A 7848-nucleotide genomic window follows, 5' to 3' on the forward strand; every position below is an offset into this window, starting at 1 on the left:
GATTCTACAAACTGAAAGTCAGATGTGTCAAACTGAATTTCCAAAATTGCCCCTTATGTTAATATAAATCTGGAAAAATATGAACTATTTATTATTTATTATTTTATATTATATTATTCTTAATTTTGTTCCTGATTTCCAATTGAAATTTGAAACATGTAAATATGATAAAAATGGAAAGAATCCCCTTAATTAGCAAATACGTAACTAATTTCTATTCATTGTGATCCTTTTTCTACCCGCGCCAAGTGCTGGGTACGAACTTTTTTTAATTAGGTTATAGAGACGATTAGTTATAAGTTTTACACACATTAGTTAATAACATGGTAACAAACTAAAAGGAAAATGGAAGACTGTGTTGAACAATTACAAGACTATTTATCTAATGTCTAAAGGTTTACCACGAAAAAAAAAGGATATGATGAGGCCATGGTTCGATTTTAATTAGCAACATCAAAACATTCTTTCTAAATACTATGTTGCACTCTAATCTTCCCTCATGAATTCTTTTTTTGGTTTTTTGGAGATAACAACAGATGATCCATGAATTTGAATGAAAAAATTGTTTTGAGTTCATCTAATAAAGTCATGAGTTATGTTTAAGGGAAAACTGCAATAAAGTCCCTACATATTGGGCTCATAATCGATTTAGCCCTTATATATATTTTTTTTATTCAATTAAGTCCCAAATACCGGTAATCGTATTCAATTTAACCCTTTGACCCGGTCAACAGGTCATCCAACTTTCAAAAAATACATTTTCGGCCCAGATTTCAAAATTTATTACAAATTTGGTCCAAAATTTACACGTTTGGCCCAAATTTTAAATTTTTTTACAAATTTGGTCCAAAATTTACCCTTTTTGCCCAAATTTTAGAATTTTATTATGAATTCATCCTAACTTTAGTTTTCTTTACAATTTTTTTCTCAAAAGTTTGTTTCTAATATGTTTTTTCTTTAAAACTCATATTTATACAAAAAAAACATATTTTCACATAAAAATCTTATTTTTTTTATATAAAAACTTTTTTTAAAAACTTTTTTGTATATGAAATATCTAATTATAAAAATAGGTTTGGATTATTTGTGTGACTTCTCTTAAAAAAATCAATTAAGAAATAAAAAGTAACCCTAAATTATACTATTAAATTATAGTTTGTCAAAAACTAGTTACACTCATTTTAATATTATTTATTTGTTCTTTAATCACATTTATAGGAAAAGTTTAAATAATAGAAGATGCTACATATTGAAAACTTCATATTTTTTGTTTCTCGCTGAATACATGTTCATACATATAGTTCATCATTACTTTGGATTTCTTTATTTAAACTTCTTTGTAAAATCGGATTCATGTGTCAATTTTGTTTGTTGTAATAACAAAAAATAACTATCTAGAATGGAGCAATTGTCATTTGTCGATAAGGAGGTTTTTGGTAGAAAAGGGCATTTAACAAATGTAAAAAAGTATTACAAACGTTGATAATTACAACTCCTACTAAAATCATTATGGATTGTCATATATGAGATTAGAACAACTTTACATACCTTTTGTCATATATATGTGATCGAAGGTATGATTTAATTTACAAAGATGCAACAGATTGAAAAATACATATAAACAACTATATTAAAATCTCATAGAAAAAAGAATACACACTAAATAGAACACATATTAAAATCTCTATATTAATAGTATAATTTAGGGTTACTTTTAATTTAGGGTAACTAGTGTAACTAGTTTTTGACAAACTATAATTTAATAGTATAATTTAGGGTTACTTTTAATTTCTTAATTGATTTTTTAAGAGAAATCACACAAATAATCCAAACCTATTTTTATAATTAGATATTTCATATACAAAAAAGTTTTTAAAAAAAGTTTTTATATAGAAAAAATAAGATTTTTATGTGAAAATATGTTTTTTTTGTATAAATATGAGTTTTAAAGAAAAAACATATTAGAAACAAACTTTTGAGAAAAAAAAGTTGTAAAAAAAAACTAAAGTTAGGATGAATTCATAATAAAATTTTAAAATTTGGGCAAAAAGGGTAAATTTTGGACTAAATTTGTAAAAAAAATTAAAATTTGGGCCAAAAATGTAAGTTTTGTACCAAATGTGTAATAAATTTTGAAATCTGGGCCGAAAATGTAATTTTTGAAAGTTGGATGACCTGTTGACCTGGTCAAAGGGTTAAATTAAATACGATTACCGGTATTTGGAACTTAATTGAATAAAAAAAATATAAGGGCTAAATCGATTATGAGGCCAATATGTAGAGACTTTATTGTAGTTTTCCCTTTTTTTTACCTAACACTTGGGCTGTAAACGAACTGAACGTTCAACGAACTGTTCGTGAACCGTTCGGCGGGAAGTTCGTTTATGTTCGTTTATTTAATAAACGAACGAACATGAACACAAATTATCGTTCGTTTAGTTAAATGAACGAACATAACAATGGTCTCGTTCGTTCAATTATGTTCGTGAATGTTCGTTTATGTTTTTCATTTACGTTCGTTCATATAAGTTCACTTTATGTTCACATATGCTTAATTGTGTTTGATTACATTAGTGTATTATATGTTCATTTATGTTCATATATCTTCAATTATGTTTTTTTTTATCTTTGTTCATTTATGTTCGTTTGTTTATGATCGTTTAGCATGTTCACGAACATAAACAAACGAACATGAACAATGTAATTTGTTAAACGAACGAACATGAAACTCGTTCGTTTATCCGTTCGTGTTCGTTTATTTGTTCGGCTAACTTAAACGAACGAACATGAACACGCTCCATTTGTGTTCGTTCGGTTCGTTTACAGCCCTACCTAACACCAAAAAGACATTATCCTTTTTCTTATATCACTTCATTTATAAAGTAACTTATCTAAATATGAGCAAAAAGTGCTAACAATATTTTCAAACTTCTTTATTTTTATTAAAAAGCAAGTCTTCGTGTAGAACTTATATTGTTAACCAAATGAAAAAGGATCTGGATAAAAATATTTTAGTTAATAGTTGATGTTATTAAATATTAGTCAAGATTTAAATTTGTTATACGTTGGAAAAAAAAAATTAAAATCTAACATGTTTAACATATTTTGACTATTTCACTTGGAAATCAACATGTCAATTTATTTTAAATAGTTTCATTAAAATTTAACCAGTAACATAAGGAATGACAGAACATCAAACTAATTCACCTCAAATCGTAACATTACACTATTGATCAATGGATTAAAACTCATTAAACGCACATAAGACTCCGACTTCTTTATAGCTTATATTACTTCTTTATAACCTCCATTCCTTTCCATTAGCCACTTCCATCAAAATGTCAATTAACAACAATATGAGCCTGCAGGTATTGCTACAAACACAAAAGGTAACACACAAACATTTATAAATCATATAGAATCACCTTACACAGATAAAAATTCATATGATAAATATACTTTCTATAACCATCTTGTTATTATATTATTATTTTACTTACAACATGATATACCCTCATTCTTCATATTCGAAGCAATTCCTAAATGAACATTTAGACAACTAACCATAAATCGAAAGGTCATATTTCTTCAGAAGTATTCCAATAAACTAATAGTTAACCCTTTTAGTGATAAGATAAAAGTATAAAACTAACCTTAGTAGTATTAAGGAAAAGCCCACTCCCTACAGGATATGATCTCTCAGAGTATTAGGCAAAATGCATTTAACACATTATTTCTAGTTTTGGTTTTTTTAATTACAAACCTTTCTATTTAGCCTGAGAAATTAATAGCTCCAACATATATAACAAACAAAATTGAAACCCCACCTAAAATATCCCACATAATTACTTCACCTTGTACGACTCCACCACATTGGCATGTGCTTCATATTTGGTGGTTTCAACATATAAATCCCTTGATTGATTAAATTAATTTCTCAATGTTAGCAGCTTCCATCACTTTCCTCTTTCACCTAAATCCTAGTTCATTCCAGCAAGTCCAAACCTCTGCGACATCAATAGTGGCTTCCTTAATCTTCAAATTCCTAATTGAATTTTTTGAAACTGCCAAACACAAATGGAGGAGATTAAAACCCACCATAAACATAAATATAGAAACAAAAAAGAGGTCATTAATAGGATAATAAGATGATAGATTTGAGATTTATAGGAGGTAAAGTTGTAGTGTAAGAACTATATTGACGCAATCGTTTATAAATAAACAATATAATAGAAGTCCTAAAAATAGTTCAACCAGGATATTGCATCATCTAGATGATCTATGTTGCAAGATTTCAGATTTGTAGCTGTGTTGCAATCGATATCTACAATCATATGATCAAAAACCGGAACAACAAGAAAGAAACAAAATAAGTAAAAACAAATCATTAAGAACTCAAACTTGTGATCATTTTAACACCCCTGTTAGGAATCAAACATGTTAGAACTGGAAGCCGTTATAACACAAATGAGTAAAAAACTAAAACAATAATGAAACAAAAAAATTGAACATTTAACAGAGAAAGAATAAGAGACGGGGAGTTTGGTGGTTAATGGCGGCGATTGGTGGTTTAGATCTAGGGTTTGCAGTGAGATTTAGGCAAGCAAAGGGGGAGAAGGGCAAGGGACAATAACGATGGTGGTGGTGAGTTTTTTTGTTAGAGAGAGACAGATAGGGGGGAGAAGGAGGTTGTAGCGGTGGCTTCTAACAAAGAAAATAAAGGAGAGATTTTTTTAAATGTATAATGAAATCATGATTTTTTTAAATGTATAACAATGTGGTTATTTTTTTTATTAAGCCTTACTAAAATCATGATTTTTTTAAATGTATAATGAAAAGTTTCATAAATAAAAATGGAAACATTAAAGTATTGAAAAAAACACCCTTTGCCTAAGCAACAAAGCTTAACAAAATGGAAGGAATCGGATTCATTGGGGAATCGTTCATTCCATTCCATCAAGCAAAATAGATGACTCCCCAGGATTTCCATTTCCCTTTGTTGTAGATCTTATACCATTATCCATGTGTTGTAATTTGTAAATAAAATAATTTTTTTTAACTTAACACAGAATCAACGACAAAGTAAGGAAAATTATATTTTTTAAACAAAATTATATAATAATTACTTTTGAAACCTAATACAAGTTAGGAATAATTGCAATAAACATCAATGTTAAATAATAATCTTACTGTGAGCATCTTGGCTGGATCAAAACTTTGCATAGGTGGACAAGAACCAAAGATTTTGTGAGCATCACAGATAGAATCAGATATTAATGAAGTAAAATAATATAGGAATGAGTACTGACAAAGGAGGCCATTTATGATGCTTCTAAAATCTCCTTGTCTCTTATTTTGAACTGCTACAATTACCCAAAAATTTAATGTCACCAAAAAAAATAAGTCACTCTCATCTGAGTGTCAAGTAAGCTTTCTCAAATTAAGGTGAAAAGTTTTGGGCTCAAGAATGAGGTTTAGCGCCTGAAATCAAGATTAATAGTGAAAGAAACTAACAAACCTTAACTGGAACTTACATGAATCCTTTGGTCCAGGTACTAAATAGTATAATGAGGCATAATCTTCTCAAAAGGGATTTGGAAATTTTGAAATCCGAGATGTCCATATTCCTCTGTTTTCAATACCAATGGCTTCATCCAAGTGTAATAATCCCTGCAAAGGATGGAATGAAATTGTCCATTATGTTAATTATCACTTGGGGTTTCATTTTGCCACACACACTCACAATGTACATTAAGAATAGGAAGTCCTTTCAAAAGTCAATAACTTTTAAGCTTTGAAAGTTAGAAATCTTACATTTATACAAATACAACAATGTAAATATTGAAAATGGCTTTAAACCTGTCTAGGGTCTGAGTAGTATGAAGAAGCTCTACATATTCAGTTTCTCATCTTACAACATATATGACGTGAAAAAAAGTAAGACATGCAGTTAAAAACATAATGATGTTGTCAAGGTCTTTTTCATTGATGTACATTAAAAATATGTTATAGCTTATAAACATTGGTAAGATCCATCAGTCAATCCAGATAAACATCATCTCTTCATCTGTTGGATTTTTTTTGTAAGTTAGTATATGTACTTAAAGAAAAGAAAATAAGAAATAAATATCACCTATTTGAAATTGTTCCTCTTACAGCTATATTAAGAACTTGAAACCTCGAGGGAGGGTTGTAAAGATACTAATCACTCAAGAACCACCAGATACGAAAGGAAAACAAAAAGGAAAACACAATAGAAGAACAAAAATCAACATGAGAGAGGACATAGGCTAAGATCTGGATGTTACCTTTTCATTTGACGTTTAAAACCTGAAAGTAGTTTCTTATTCTATTTGAGAAAATCAAATATGTAACTTTGTTATTTTGTGCTAGGTCCGCTTTATGACCTGAAATTCATGCATCAGCAAAGAAAATAAAATTTTCAAATTACTAAAAAAAATTGAAACAATTTTAAATGCAGAAGGTAATTGAGCCTTAACTCAAAATTCGGGGATTGAGAACAAAGTTATGCATAGTAAAGACTGAAAAGTATCTGAAAAAATCAAGAATCAGCTTATAATTACCTTTGAGTTCTTCAATGTGCTTGACAATTCGCGCTTAGCCATCGCTGATAATTTGAAATTAGGGTTTCGGCAGAGCCCTCTCAATCCGGCTCCCCGAAATGGATGGGATCAACAGAAAGGCATGAGTAGAAACGCCTGTGAAGTTGAAATGCATGTCAAGTTGATTAGGAAGGAGACGGAAAGAAGAGGGTTTTCATTTCCTTTCTGATGGCGATCGAGAGAGAGAAAGAGAGGTGAGAGAGAGAGAGAGAGGGAAAAGTAACGGATTTATGGGCAAAGGGAAAACCCCGAGGCACGATATCATCTTTGAAATCGATGGGTTTTTTGGATGATGGGACGTCTTCGGTAGGGGAGGTCGGCAGCCTTGGACCTTCGGTGGGAGACGTTGGTGAAGACAGATGAAGAAGTAAGGATGTTGGTTTCAAACCCATCTGACCCACTAGGGAAATCATTGATCTCGATTCCAGTTTTTCTGATCTGGGATTTTCTCTTTTCTTTCTTGATGGTCTTCCTTAACTTCCCCGAGAATCTTGGTTGATCGTGGTTGATCTAAGTTTTCTATGGTTAGGGCTACCTGTGTGTGACGGAAAGGTGGACTGCATCTTTGGTGGAGAGGATGAGAATTGGTTTAATGGTGGTTGTTGTGTGTTTAGGACATTAGGGCAAGGTATAGTGTAATACGTATTTGATCGGTTATATGCTTAATATTATTGTACATGAGGTAATACATATTGTCCCTCTTAATTTTCAAGAAAGAGGCAATATCTTTAATAATATAGTAAAGATAATAAAAAAAATATTTGAAAATTATATGTCTTTTACTTTTATCTAAAAGATTATTATTGTTTTTTTTTCTAGTCATCGTATTTTTAAATTTTTCTAAAAATTACAAGAGGTTATTATTAAGAGTTTATTATTATTATTATTATTATTATTAAAACGAGTGCTTTTGGAAACAATATTTATCAAATATATACACTTTCAAAAATATTTATTAAATAGGTGTAGTTTTAAATTTTTGTATTTTTTCTAAAACTTTCAGTTTTTTAATTATTTTTACTATTTTTTTAAGAAAAATTAAATATTACTCTATATTTTATTCTTATTCATCATCATACCATATCAAATGTTGACATGTGTCACATTTAATAACACATTTAATGAAATAAATAATAATTTAATCTAATTGTTACCATTTAATATGTGTAGGAGGATATTTAATTTTTTTTAATATATATATATATATATATATATATATATATAT

At 29.2% G+C, this 7848-nt stretch overlaps 1 long non-coding RNA gene across 11 annotated transcripts; it reads right to left on the minus strand.

The window, feature by feature from the left end:
• Positions 1 to 3643: 3643 nt before the first annotated feature.
• LOC145161012 (uncharacterized) lies at positions 3644 to 7243 on the minus strand. 11 transcript variants are annotated; one of them, XR_013738318.1, is made up of 6 exons: positions 6585 to 7243; positions 6309 to 6407; positions 5535 to 5670; positions 5310 to 5360; positions 5191 to 5215; positions 3644 to 4064 (listed from the first exon to the last, which is right to left on the minus strand). It is a non-coding gene; the product is annotated as an uncharacterized LOC145161012 (long non-coding RNA). The 11 variants fall into 11 exon arrangements; XR_013738316.1 differs by having other exon boundaries at positions 5310 to 5363; XR_013738317.1 differs by having other exon boundaries at positions 5310 to 5363; positions 5519 to 5670.
• Positions 7244 to 7848: the final 605 nt, after the last annotated feature.

The sequence above is a fragment of the Lactuca virosa genome, chromosome 2 (genome assembly GCF_052849685.1).
Source record: "Lactuca virosa cultivar CGN04683 chromosome 2, Lactuca_virosa_CGN04683_v6, whole genome shotgun sequence".
In the NCBI taxonomy this organism is placed as follows: domain Eukaryota; kingdom Viridiplantae; phylum Streptophyta; class Magnoliopsida; order Asterales; family Asteraceae; genus Lactuca; species Lactuca virosa.